At 47.0% G+C, this 13,442-nt stretch overlaps 1 protein-coding gene across 2 annotated transcripts in view; it reads right to left on the bottom strand.

The window, feature by feature from the left end:
- LOC105497896 (ubiquitin specific peptidase 42) overlaps positions 1-5,143 on the bottom strand; it is an 80,942-nt gene extending 75,799 nt beyond the window's left edge. For both annotated transcript variants that reach the window (XM_011769438.2, XM_011769422.3), the window contains exon 1: positions 5,029-5,143. The gene's annotated coding sequence lies outside the window, so the exon portion shown is untranslated. The remainder of the gene's footprint in view (positions 1-5,028) is intronic.
- Between the last annotated feature and the right edge of the window lie 8,299 nt (positions 5,144-13,442).

Genomic DNA, 13,442 nt, shown 5'->3' with positions numbered 1-13,442 from the left:
AAGGCAGATGGATCACCTGAGGTCAGGAGTTTGAGACCAGCCTGGCCAACATGGTGACTTCCGTCTCTACTAAAAATACGAAAATTAGCTGGGCGTGGTGGCACACCCCTGTTATCCCAGCTACTTGGGAGGCTGAGGCAGGAGAATCACTTCAACCCGGTAGGCAGAAGTTGCAGTGAGCTGAGATCACACCACTGCACTCCAGCCTGGGTGACAGAGTGAGACTCCATCTCCAAAAAAAAAAAAAGAAAAAAAAGAAAAGGAAAGAAAAAAAAAAAAATTAGCCGGGCGAGGTGGCTGTCTCCTGTAATCCCAGGTACTCAGGAGGCTGAGTCAGGAGAACTGCTTGAACCCAGGAGGCAAAGGTTGCAATGAGCCGAGATCTCGGCATTGCAATCCAGTCTGGGTGACAGAGTCAGATTCTGTCTCAAAAAAAAAAAAAAAAAAAAAGTGTGGTTATCACCAGGGTAGTTTCTCTCATCTCGATGTTGGCAGCCAGTGTCTGTGGTGGCACTGAGGTCTCCTACAAAGAGTGGCTTATGGGGCATTAAAAATAAATATACTAATAGGCCGGGCATGGTGGCTCAAGCCTGTAATCCCAGCACTTTGGGAGGCCGAGGCGGGCGGATGACAAGGTCAGGAGTTCAAAATCAGCCTGGCCAGCATGGTGAGATCCCGTCTCTACTAAAAATACAAAAATTAGCCAGGCATGATGGTGCACGCCAGTAGTGCCAGGTACTTGGGAGGCTGAGGCAGGAGAATCACTTGAACCCAAGAGGTAGAGGCTCTGGTGAACTGAGATTGTGTCACTGCACTCCAGCCTGGGCAACAGTGCCAGACTCTGTCTCAAAAAAAAAAAAATTTATGCCGGGCGCGGTGGCTCACGCCTGTAATCCCAGCACTTTGGGAGGCTGAGACGGGCGGATCACGAGGTCAGGAGATCGAGACCATCCTGGCTAACACGGTGAAACCCCGTCTCTACTAAAAAATACAAAAAAAAACTAGCCGGGCGAGGTGGCGGGCGCCTATAGTCCCAGCTACTCAGGAGGCTGAGGCAGGAGAATGGCGTGAACCCGGGGGGCGGAGCTTGCAGTGAGCTGAGATCTGGCCACTGCACTCCAGCCTGGGTGACAGAGCGAGACTCCGTCTCAAAAAAAAAAAAAAAAAAAAAAAAAAAAAAAAATTTATATATATATGCATATGTATATATTACATATATAGTAATAATACTTGTTATTGTGACACTATTATACACCAGGTCTCTCTTCTATATAATCTGTGTGAATTATACATGTTAACTCGCTAACTATGTGCAACACTAGGAGGAAGATTAAACTAGATTTCCATTTTACGAGTTCAAGACCAGCTTGACCAACATGGTGAAACCCCATCTATACTAAAAACATAAAAATTAGCCAGGTGTGATGACATGCATCTGTAGTTCCAGCTACTCAGGAGGCTGAGGCAGGAGACTCGCTTGAACCCGGGAGGTGGAGGTTGCGGTGAGCTGAAATTCTGCCACTGCACTCCAGGCTGGGTGACAGAGCGAGACTCCATCTCAAAAAAAAAAAAAAAAAGAGTCCTCCTTGTGATATCAGGTGAGGAGTGTAGCAGGGCATTAAAGAGACCTGAGAAATATCTGCGGCAAAGAGCCAGGTGCGATGGAGAATGGTGCAGGCCTTGTGGATCGCAGATGCAACAGCAGATGCCTCCCACGGTGATGGGGGCAGTGATGTGGAGTGCCTAGTGGCTAACTCAGCTTCGAAAAATATCCTGGGGCAAGGCTGGACAAAAGAGGGAAACCAAAGGACAGCCCCTCCCTCAGGCTCAGAGTGATGTCCTTTAGTGTCCCACAGGTTGAGTCAAGCCTCCTAGGGCAAAAATGAAAACATCAGCATTAGCAAGAGAAAATACTGATATCAACAAGGACTAAAAGTTACTGGAAACCTACAATAGATCAAAACCCTCTTCGGGGCTGGGCGTGGTGGCTCACACCCGTAATCCCAGCACTTTGGGAGGCCCAGGTGGGCGGATCTCCTGAGGTGAAGAGTTCAAGACCAGCCTGGTCAACATGGTGAAACCCCGTCTCTAACAAAAATACAAAAATTAGCTGGGCATGGTGGCGTTTGCCTGTAATCCCAGCTACTCAAGAGGCTGAAGCAGGAGAATCACTTGAACCCCGAAGGCGAAGGTTGCGGTGAGCCGAGATTACACCACTGCACTCCAGCCTTGGGTGACAGAGTGAGACTCTGTCTCAAAACAAACAAAACGAAACCCCTCTTTGTGTGATGTATATAACTTAACATCACACAACCGGACGACCTACACAACCAGCTTGGGAGCTACCCTCAGCCACTTTAAGGTTAGAAAAATGGGGCAGGAGGTTAACTAGGTTAGGGATCAGTACAAATCTACCTTTGCTAGAGACCCTAGAATATGTCCGGTTGGGTTCTAACTTCTCCCCTAACGGCTCTGAATATGCAGATTGAGGAAGCAAGGGGAAAAAACAAAGAGGAATTTACATGCTGTAAGATGGAGAGCTCCTAAAGCAAGGTACTGGAAGACAATAAAAACATAAACGCCACAAGATACTATGTATTTCCTGTGGAGGCATGAGTATGTGTGTGTGTGTGTATATATATATCTCAATATACTATATATTTATATATTCTGGTGTTATACATATTTATTGGGGTTTGTGAGTATATATATATGCGTGTGTGTGTGTATATATATGTATACATACATATATATGTATTTAAAGCTAGGTGTGGTGGCTCATGCCTGTAATCCCAGCACTTTGGGAGGCCGATGTGGGCAGATTACTTGAGGTCAGGAGTTCGAGACCAGCCTGGCTGACATGGCAAAACCTCATCTTTACTAAAAATACAAAAATTAGCCGGGCATGGTGGCACGTACCTGTAATTCCAGCTACTTGAGAGACTGAGGCAGGAGAATTGCTTGAACCTGGGAGGCAGAAGTTGCACTGAGCCAAGATAGTACCACTGCACTCCAGCCTGGGCCACAGCGCTAGACTGTATCTCAAAATAAATAAATGAATAAATAAGCTGGGCACGGTGGCTCACGCCTGTAACCCCAGCACTTTGGAAGGCCGAGGTGGTTGGATCACCTGAGGTCAGGAGTTGACCAGCCTAACCAACATGGTGAAACCCTGCCTCTACTGAAAATACAAAAATCAGCCAGGTGCGGTGGCACCTGCCTGTAATTCCAGCTACACGGGAGGTTGAGGCAGGAGAATCGGCTGGAACCCGAGAGGCAGAGGTTGCAGTGAGCTGAGACTCCATCTCAAAATAAAATAAAATAAAAATAAATAAATTATATATATAATTTAATGGAGACACAGGCGCAGTGGCTCACACCTGTAATCCCAGCACTTTGGGAGGCCGAGGCGGCGGATTGCCTGAGCTCAGGATTGGTGTGAGCTCAGAACTGGTGCCAGTTCGCGACCAGCCTGGGCAACACGGTGAAAGCCCATGTGTACTCAAATACAAAAAAAATTAGCCGGGTGTGGCAGCGTGCACCTGTGGTCCCAGCTTAAGAGGGAGGCTGAGGCAGGAGAATTGCTTGAATGCCGGAGGCAGAGGTGGCAGTGAGCCAAGATCATGCCACTGGACTCCAGCCTGGGCGACAGAGCAAGACTGCGTCTCAAAAATAAATCAATAGGCCGGGCGCGGTCGCTCAAGCCTGTAATCCCAGCACTTTGGGAGGCCGAGGCGGGTGGATCACAAGGTCAGGAGATCGAGACCATCCTGGCTAACACGGTGAAACACCGTCTCTACTAAAAATACAAAAAACTAGCCGGGCGAGGTGGCGGGCGCCTGTAGTCTCAGCTACTCAGGAGCCTGAGGCAGGAGAATGGCGTAGACCCAGGAGGCGGAGCTTGCAGTGAGCCGAGATCGCGCCACTGCACTCCAGCCTGGGGGACAAAGCAAGACTCCGTCTCAAAAAAAAAAAAAAAAAAAAAAATCAATCAATCAATCAATTAATCAATCAATCAATAAAAATTGAGACGCAGTCTCCTCATGTTGTCCTGGCTGGTCTTGAACTCCTGGATTCAAGCCATTCTCCGCCTTTGCCTCCTGAAGTGCTGAGATTACAAGTGTGAGCCACCACACCCAGCCTAAAAATAGATTTAATATGTTTAGATGGATAAATACGTACCCATAAATATATATTTTCTGCATACATACACGTATATGTATATGTATTATATATTTACAAACACAAATATGTATACATACATATATATTTAATACGCACAAAGTCCCCTCAGAAAATACCTATTATTTGGAGTTTATATTTTTATTGTCTCACGGAATACATTATTTTATGTGTTGTTCCGCAACTTACATATACAGGTACACTGTATTTTATTTATATTTCTATATATGTTAGTGTTAATGAATATAAAAGTCAGGAAACTCAGCTGGTAAACTCTAAGGAGGGGAGAAAGACCGAGATCAAGTTTCATGGGTCCACACAGACTTTAGGTTTCCTCGTGGACAGCACGGGGAGCGGCCCGGAGCGAAGCCGCAGTCCAAGTGGGCGCAGTCAGCTTTGAGCCCAGCGATCAACCATCCTCTCACCCGCGCTCCACAGGCCGCGGCCCCAAAACTAGCCCACCAGAGCTCATGCGTCATGAATGCTCCCGCCAGGGACCCGCCCCGCCTGCCCCGCCGGAAAGAAGGGGCGGGGTCTGCGACAGGCTCCGCCCCCAAGCTGCGGCGTGCGCGTGGGGGGGGCGGGTCTTCCGTCTGGAGAAGGGCTACTTCCGGAGTGGACGGCAATGGCTGTGGGCAAGGAGCGAGGCGCGACTGGCTGTCCGGCGGATGAGTTCTGAGGTCCGCGAGTTCAAAGTGGCAGTCCCCGTGGCCGGGGCTGTGGCTGCGCCGCCTGCCATCGACCTTCCCGCGGGGGACCAGGCCCCCAATGTGATGGTGGGGACCGGGGTGGGGCTCTAGGTCGCGGGCCAGGAGGAGGGTGTTGGGGAACGTGTGTCCAGCTCACCTCCGTTAGCCGTTGAACGCCAGCACCGACAGAAGATTCTCTCACCTTAAAGCGGGGGTATAAGGGGTGTCGGGGGAAGACACTCCCACCAGACTCAGAGTTACTCTGATCTGAAAGATGACAGTCGCAGCACGTCAGCCAGAATCAAGTCTCCTAGGAGCCAAAACTAAAGGATCAGAGCAAATAATGGTATTAGGTACAGCACTCGCTGAGAGCTTGCCATCAGTCTGTCAGTTGATGTAAATCCTCACTACAGCCCTGTAAATTAGGTGGTAAAATATCATTTACAAATAAACTGAGACACAGGGTAATTTGTTTAAAATCAGCGAGTAGTGGCAGAATTCGCTGTAAACATTACATTGCGTACAGATGATACTTTTTTTTTTTTTTTTTTTTTTTTTTTTTTTTTTTTTGAGACGGAGTCTCACGCTGTTGCCCAGGCTGGAGTGCAGTGGCGCGATCTCGGCTCACTGGAAGCTCCGCCTCCTGGGTTCACGCCATTCTCCTGCCTCAGCCTCCCGAGTAGCTGGGACTACAGGCGCCCGCCACCGCGCCCGGCTAATTTTTTGTATTTTTAGTAGAGACGGGGTTTCACTGTGGTCTCGATCTCCTGACCTTGTGATCCGCCCGCCTCGGCCTCCCAAAGTGCTGGGATTACAGGCTTGAGCCACCGCGCCCGGCCCAGATGATACTTTTCGAGATGTTTGAAATGTTGGACACAATTCCCATTCCACTGGGGGAAATAGCTGGATTTACCATTAGTGCAGAATCCAGTTATGGGCTAACATGCTATACTGACATAGGAAGTTCCCCCAAGACATATTTGGGAATGGATTTTAAAAGTTACAGAAAAAGAGGTATTAGTAATTTTTTTTTTTTTTTTTTTTTTTTTTTGAGACAGTCTCACTCTCGCCCAGACTGGAGTGCAGTGGCGTGATCTCGGTTCTCTGCAACCTACACCTCCCGGGTTCAAGCGATTGTCCTGCCTCAGCCTCCCGGCAAATTTTTGTATTCTTAGTAGAGACAGGGTTTCACTCTATTGGCCAGGCTGGTCTCCAACTGCTGACCTCAAATGATCCACCCACCTCGGCCTCACTCCCAAAGTGCTGGGATTACAGGCGTGAGCCACCGCGCCCAGCCAGCAATTCTTTTTTTTTTTTGAAGTAATTATTTTACACAAAAAACCCTTAAAACAATACTGTTTTATTGTGGTATATACTTATATAAATGAATAGAAAAAGATGTATACACATTACTATAAAAAGACCTGGAATTTTTTTTTTTTTTTTTTTTTTTTTTTTTTTTTTTTTGAGACTGAGTCTGGCTCTGTCGCCCAGACTGGAGTGCAGTGGCCGGATCTCAGCTCACTGCAAGCTCCGCCTCCCGGGTTTAAGCCATTCTCCTGCCTCAGCCTCCCGAGTAGCTGGGACCACAGGCGCCCGCCACTTCGCCCGGCTAGTTTTTTGTATTTTTTAGTAGAGATGGGGTTTCACCGTGTTAGCCAGGATGGTCTCGATCTCCTGACCTCGTGATCCGCCCGTCTCGGCCTCCCAAAGTGCTGGGATTACAGGCTTGAGCCACCGCGCCCGGCCTAAGACCTGGAATATTAGTAACATATGCTAAACTGGTAAGTCAATAGTGGAGGGAAACTTTATCCTATTGATGAAGTTTTTCTTTAGGGGGGTTAAATGTCAGAAAAATGTATATATGCATACTGTATCTTCTCTGATAATAAAAATTGTTTAAAAAACTTGAGTAAGAATGACGTTTCCCGAAGCATGGTGTCTCAAAAAAAAAAATGTATAATTTTGTATAATTTGAGCACCTACTCTAGTATAAATGGCTTTTGAATAATTGCAGAAATAAAATCTACCATTGGGGGTGAGGATTTGAGGGTTATGAGAATATGAGCATAAAAATAAAGCATATTCAGGGAATTCCAAAAGAATTTTTACAGTACTTTAAAACAGCGCAGTATTTCACAATTTAGTCCAAGGGATCTTAAAAACAATGTTAGCTGAAACTGCTCTATGTCTATGTTACATAGCTCATATTTAATGGAGAATTAGAGGCACTAAATAATAGCACTTTTTATTTGTTTATTTTTATTTTATTTTATTTTTGAGACGGAGTCTCGCTCCGTCGCCCAGGCTGGAGTGCAGTGGCGCAATCTCGGCTCACTGCAAGCTCCGCCTCCTGGGTTCACACCATTCTCCTGCCTCAGCCTCCTAAGTAGCTGGGACTACAAGGCACCCGCTGCCAAGCCAGGCTAATTTGTTTGTATTTTTTTTTAGTAGAGACGGGGTTTCACGGCGTTAGCCAGGACGGTCACAATCTCCTGACCTCGTGATCCGCCCGCCTCAGCCTCCCAAAGTGCTGGGATTACAGGCGTGAGCCGCCGCGCCCAGCTTATTTATTTTTAGATGGAGTCTCGCTCTGTACCCCAGGCTGAAGTGCAGTGGTGCGATCTTGGCTCACTGCAATCTCCACCTCCCGGGTTCAAGCGATTCTCCTGCCTCAGCCTCCCGAATAGCTGGGATTACAGGCACATGCCACCAAACCTGGTTAATTTTTTGTATTTTTAGTAGAGACAGGGTTTCACCGTGTTAGCCAGGGTGGTCTTGATCTCCGGACCTCGTGATCCACCCGCCTCGGCCTACCAAAGTACTGGGATTACAGATGTGAGCCCCCGCACTCGGCCAATACTAAGTACTTTTAAAAATATGGCTCCTGATATTTTCAGTTGAAATATTTTATACATGTATTAAATGTTGATTACTGTAAAGTGTTTCACTTTAATAAAATTCAAGATGTGCCTCAATCTCATACCTGACAATTTTGTGACCCTATATAAAAATTGTTACAAACAAAAAACCCTTAGCAACATCTATTTTGTACACTACACTGAGGTAGAGGCTTCAAAACCAAAAGGGATAAGTTTGGGGATTGAAACGGGGGCAATTTGCTCTTAATTGACAGTAACCATTAGAAACTCACATTTAAAATATGTTAGTTGACCTAAGGAATACCAAGAGCCAAATTTGGCTTGGGAATCTCTTTGTTATTCACCCTATTTGGAGAAGTAAAGAAGAAAGCAGAAGTAGTTGTGCTCACCTGACAAGTGCCTTCGTATCTGGGACTTACCATCAGACAGTTGGCAAGACCCTGTTAAGTGAGGGTTCTAATCCTGATGACATCACAACTGTTGCTTGGTAGCCAGCCAGATCAACAATTTTCACAAGGCCTTGGCTTAGGCTATTTCTTACCACAATAAGATTCTTCAAATATAGTTTAACATGTATTAATTATTGCCATGTAACAAATTACCTACCCAGAAACATTTCTCCCACAGTTTCTGGGTCATGGATCAGAGCAGAGTGGCTTAATGGTTGTGGCTTTATTTTTATTTTTTATTTATTTTGAGATCAGAGTTTTGCTTTTGTTGCCCAGGCTGGAGTGCAATGGCACAATCTTGGCTCACTGCAACCTCCGCCTCCCAGGTTCAAACGATTCTCCTACCTCAGCCTCCCAAGTAACCGGGATTACAGGCGTGTGCCACCATGCCTGGCTAATTTTTGTATTTTTAAGGGCCGGGCACGGTGGCTCATGCCTGTAATCCCAGCACGTTGGGAGGCTGAGGTGGGTGGATCACGAGGTCAGCAGTTCGAGACCAGCCTGACCAACATGGTAAAAGTCCGTCTCTACCAAAAATACAAAAAAATTAGCTGGGCATGGTGGCGGGCACCTGTAAGCCCAGCGACTTGGGAGGCTGAGGCAGGAGAATCGCTTGAAACCAGAAGGTGGAGGTTGCAGTGAGCCGATATTGCACTACTGCACTCTAGCCTGGGCAATAAGAGCAAAAAAAAAAAATTGTATTTTTAGTAGAGATGGAGTTTCAGCATGTTGGCCAGGCTGGTCTCAAACTCCTGACCTATAGTGATCTGCCGGCCTCAGCCTCCCAAAGTGCTGGGATTACAGGCGTGAGCCACTGCGCCCGGCCACTTCTGATTCTTGAGTTTACAAGATATTTCAGTGGCCTACTGGGGAATGAAGAATCTGCTCCAAACTCACTTTCTTCTTGGCAGGCTCACTTTCCCACTATGAGGGCTTGCTAGGGCTACTCACAGCATGGCTTCCTCGCCCCAGGGTGACAGATGAAAGAGGGAGAGAGTAAGATGAAAGCCACAGTGTCTTTTGAACTTCTCCAAGAAGTTACATACCATCAATTCTCTGTACAGGAATCATCACACAGACCAACCTTAGTACAATGTAAGAGGGAACTTGACAAGGCTATCATTTCCCAAACTCTCCCTCTCATAGATAATTACTATATACAGGGTGCCTAAGAGCTGTGGTCAAAATGAAGGAATTAGAGACACTATACAAACAAGATTAGGCCCTGGTGGCCCGGCGCAGTGGCTCACGCCTGCAATCCCAGCACTTTGGGAGGCTGAGGCGGGCAGATCACAAGATCAGAAGTTCAAGACCAGCCTGACCAATATGGTGAAACTCTGTATCTACCAAAAATACAAAAATTAGCTGGGCGTAGTGGCATGCACCTGTAATCTCAGCTACTCAGGAGGCTGAGGCAGGAAAATTGCTTGAACCAGGGAGGCAGAGGTTGCAGTGAGCTGAGATCGCTCTACTGCACTCCAGCCTGGGCAACAGAGCGAGACTCTGTCTCAAAAAAAAAAAAGGCGCGGTTGCTTGCACCTATAATCCAGCACTTTGGGAAGCCGAGGCAGGCAGATCATGATGTCAGGAGTTCGAGACCAGCCTGACCAATACTGTGAAACCCCATCTCTACTAAAAATACAAAAAATTTGCTGGGCATGGTGGCAGGCACCTGTAATCCCAGCTACTTGGGAGGCTGAGGCAGGAGAATTGCTTGAACCTGGGAGGCAGAGGTTGCAGTAAGCTGAGATTGTGCCATGGCACTCCAGCCCAGACAACAGTGCAAGACTCCGTCTCAAAAAAAAAAAAAAAAAAAGAACATTAGGCCCTGGTGCTATACATGTATACATGTACAATTTCCTTAACATCCGACGAAGATGATAAAATATATACAACTACAGTTATATCCAAACACGTTATTAGTTACCTTATATAATTTCTGTAGATATCTGTTTATTGATCCATCCAATTGAGGCAGTATCTTTTAACTCCCTGCTATATAGATAAGAAATGTCGGTCTTACGCGGTGGCTCACACCTGCAGTCCTGGCACTTTGGGAGGCCTAGAAGGGTGGATCATCTGAGGTCAGGAGTTCGAGACCAGCCTGGCCAAAATGGTGAAACCCCATCTCTACTAAAAATTTAAAATTAGCTGGGCGTGGTGGCACACGTCTGTAATCCCAGGTACTCGTGTGGCTGAGACAGGAGAACTGCTTGAACTGGGGAGGCAGAGGATGCAGTGAGCCGAGATCGCACCACTGCACTCCAGCCTGGACAAGACAGAGCAAGGCTATGTCTGAAAAAAAAGAGAAGGAAAAAAAAAAAAAAAGAAAAAGAAATGTTGGCCAGGAGCGGTGGCTCATGCCTGCAATCCCAGCAGCATTTTGGGAGGCCAAAGTGAGTGGATCACTTGAGATCAGGAGTTCGAGACCAGCCTGACCAACGTGGTGAAACCCCGTCTCTACTAAAAATACAAAAATCATCTGGGCATGGTGGCGCACATCTGTAATCCCAGCTACTTGGGAGGCTGAGGCAGGAGAATTGCACGAACCCAGGAGGCAGAGTTTGCAGCAGTGAGCCAAGATTGCTCCATTGCACTCCAGTATGGGTGACACAGCAAGACTCTGTCAAAAAAAAAAAAAAAAAGAAAGAAAATAAATGTGTATTTCTTGTTATTACTTCCAAACGTGAATAGATAGACCATTAATTTTATACTATTATGGATTACAGCACTTATCTTCTATTGAGTAACCATAATTAAGAATTCTTGAAATCCTGATGAGTAAGAAAGGTAGCTAATGGGGGGTTTCCTTTGACGTTAGTGACCTCTCTCCTAATTGAGAGAACTGACTTGCAGGTCCATGTGGATATTGAGGGGAAGGTCTCAAATTAGGGGGTTTGGTGATGAGGGTGGTAGGGAACAGAGTGGGCAAGCAATCTGTGCATAAACACACAGACACACACAGACATACACACAGGCAAGACACATATATAGACATAGATACACACACAGGTAAGATACATATATAGACATACATATACACACAGGAAAGATACATATATAGACATAGATATACACAGACACACACCTACACACTTTAGAGAGTTTGTCTTTGCTTCACCTTGAGGGAAAAGCTACACGGTAAATGTTACATAGGTGAAGATGGGTAAGGGCCATCTATGCAGCCAGACCAACAATGATTCAATCAGTCACTTAGATTTCTGTCCTTCTGGGTGATGGTGACTCTCTGTCCCTGCTCCAGAGGCTGTGACCTCAAGAACAAGCCCCCCTCCCTAACCCTCCATCATGAATGCTTAAGTCATGAATCTTACTTTTCTGTCCATTCATCAGTGTGATCCCACAGACCACTGTGACGGCTCTTGAAAGCTGTCTCTTTACTTGTGAAAATTATAAAATTGGCCGGGCGCGGTGGCTCACGCCTGTAATCCCAGCACTTTGGGAGGCCGAGGAGGGTGGATCACGAGGTCAGGAGATCGAGACCATCCTGGCTAACACAGTGAAACCCCATCTGTACTAAAAATACAAAAAATTAGCCGGGTGTGGTGGCAGGCGCCTGTAGTCCCAGCTACTCGGGAGGCTGAGGCAGGAGAATGGTGTGAATTCAGGAGGCGAAGCTTGCAGTGAGCCAAGATTGTGCCACTGCACTCCAGCCTGGGCGACAGAGTGAGACTCTGTCTCAAAAAAAAAAAAAAAAAGAAAAGAAAATTATAAAATTAATGGCCTAGGCCGGGTGCGGTGGCTCAAGCCTGTAATCCCAGCACTTTGGGAGGCCGAGACGGGTGGATCACGAGGTCAGGAGATCGAGACCATCCTGGCTAACACGGTGAAACCCCGTCTCTACTAAAAAATACAAAAAACTAGCCGGGCGATGTGGCAGACGCCTGTAGTCCCAGCTACTCGGGAGGCTGAGGCAGGAGAATGGCGTGAACCCAGGAGGCGGAGCTTGCAGTGAGCTGAGATCCGGCCACTGCACGCCAGCCTGGGCGACAGAGCGAGACTCCGTATCAAAAAAAAAAAAAAAAAAATTAATGGCCTAAACATACCTGTTTGGAAGTAATGAGAAGAGATAAACATTTCTTTCCTTCCTTCTTTCTTTCTTTCTTTTTTTCTTTTTTTCTTGACGGAGTTTAGCTCTTGTTGCCCAGGCTGGAGGGCAATGGCATGATCTCGGCTCACGGAAACCTCCACCTCCCGGGTTCAAGCGATTCTCCTGCCTCAGCCTCCCTAGTAGCTGGGATTACAGGCATGTGCCACTACTCCTGGCTAATTTTGTATTTTTAGTAGACACGGGGTTTCTCCACATTGGTCAGGCTGGTCTCGAACTTCTGACCTCAGGTGATCCACCCACCTCGGCCTCCCAAAGTGCTGGGATTACAGGCATGAGCCACTGCGCCCGGCCATAACAGTTCTTATCTATATAACAAGGAGTTAAAGATACTATTTCAATTGGATGAATCAACAAACAAGTTTTTGTTTTGTTTTGTTTTGTTTTGAGATGGAGTTTTGCTCTTGTTGCCCAGGCTGGAGTGCAATGGCGCTATCTCAGCTCACTGCAACCTCCGCCTCCCAGTTTCAAGTGATTCTCCTGCCTCAGCCTCCTAAGTAGCTGGGATTACAGGCATGCACCACCACGCCCGGCTAATTTTTTGTAATTTTAGTAGAGAATGGGTTTCTCCATGTTGGTCAGCTGGTCTGGAACTGCTGACCTCAGGTGATCCGCCCGCCTCAGCCTCCCAAAGTGGTGGAATTACAGGCGTGAGCCACCGCACCCAGTCACAAACATATTTATGGAAATTATAGGCCATAGGGTAGGAGTCTGTACTTTGCTCCAAGTGCGTTGGAAAGATAGATTGACTCCCCGCAAGGCTGATCTTCCTGCTTCTACTCCTGCCTTCTTCATTTTTTTTTTTTTTTTTTTTTTGAGATGAGGTCTTGCTCTATTTCCCAGGCTGGAGTGCAGTGGCGCGATATTGGCTTACTGCAAGCTCCGCCTCCTGGGTTCATGCCATTCTCCTGCCTCGGCCTCCCGAATAGCAGGGACTACAGGCGCCCGCCACCATGCCCGGCTAATTTTTTGTACTTTTTTTTAGTAAAGATGGGGTTTCACTGTGTTAGCCAGGATGGTCTCGATCACCTGACCTGGTGATCTGCCCACCTCAGTCTCCCAAAGTGCTGGTATTACAGGTGTGAGCCACCACACCCAGCCTACTCCCGCCTTC

The sequence above is a fragment of the Macaca nemestrina genome, chromosome 4, assembly GCF_043159975.1.
Source record: "Macaca nemestrina isolate mMacNem1 chromosome 4, mMacNem.hap1, whole genome shotgun sequence".
NCBI lineage: Eukaryota > Metazoa > Chordata > Mammalia > Primates > Cercopithecidae > Macaca > Macaca nemestrina.
This window is presented reverse-complemented; position numbering and strand designations above follow the sequence as displayed.